Source organism: Prunus persica, chromosome G2, assembly GCF_000346465.2.
Source record: "Prunus persica cultivar Lovell chromosome G2, Prunus_persica_NCBIv2, whole genome shotgun sequence".
Classification (NCBI taxonomy): domain Eukaryota; kingdom Viridiplantae; phylum Streptophyta; class Magnoliopsida; order Rosales; family Rosaceae; genus Prunus; species Prunus persica.
The window spans coordinates 25705427-25706499 of NC_034010.1; positions in this window are offsets into that span (position 1 = coordinate 25705427).

Sequence of the window (1073 nt, forward strand, 5' to 3'; positions counted from 1 at the left end):
TCTTCTTGAAGAAACGACTCTTCCGATTTCAATATCGCTCAGGTATTTCTATGCATGAACACCTCAATGATTATAATAAAATACTTGCTGATTTAGCAAATCTTGATGTGATAATTCCTGACGAGGATAAGGCACTATGTTTGTTAAATTCATTGCCTGATGATTATGATCATTTGACAACTACTTTGTTGTATGGAAAATCCGAGGTGAAACTGGATGAGGTGTCTGCGGCATTGGTGAATCATGAGTGTCGAAAGAAGGAACAGAAGACTCAAAATTCACAAACCGAGGCACTTGTTGCAAGGGGTCGAACAGAGGAAAGAAAATCTGGGAAGCGGGGAAAATCTCGTTCAAAGTCACGAGGGAAGTTTCCTGCTAAAGACGAATGTGCCTTTTGTCGCCAAAAGGGTCATTGGAAGAAAGACTGCCCCAAATTGAAGAACAAAGAGAAGGAGAAAGCCGGTTCTAAAGCAAATGTTGCAAAATCTGGAGATGTTGATTTCGAGTTTGCTTTGGCTAGTTCATCTGCTGATGGTCACTCAACTGAGTGGATTTTGGATTCAGGTTGCACCTATCATATGTGTCCCATTCGGGAATGGTTTTCTAGCTTCGAGGAGCTGGATGATGGAGTTGTTTTGATGGGCAATAATAATGCCTGCAAAACACAAGGGATAGGCAAAATCTATTTGAAGATGCATGATGGAACAGTCAGAGAATTGAGTGATGTTCGGTATGTACCGGATATGAAGAAGAATCTCATCTCATTGGGCGCTTTGGAATCCAAGGGTCTCAAGATCACCATGGAGGGTGGAGTTCTTAAAGCTGTGTACGGGGCACTGGTGGTGATGAAAGGTACAAGACGAAATAACTTGTATTTCTTGCAGGTAGTACAGTTATTGGTGGAGCAGCTGTCACCGAAGCTGCTGACGCAGATAGCACAGACACCACAAGTTATGGCATATGCGTCTTGGGCATGCTGGTGAAAAAGCGTTGCAAGGATTGGTGAAGCAGCTTATTGAAAGTGCAAGGCATGCAATTGGAATTCGATGAACACTGTGTGCTGGGTAAGCAAA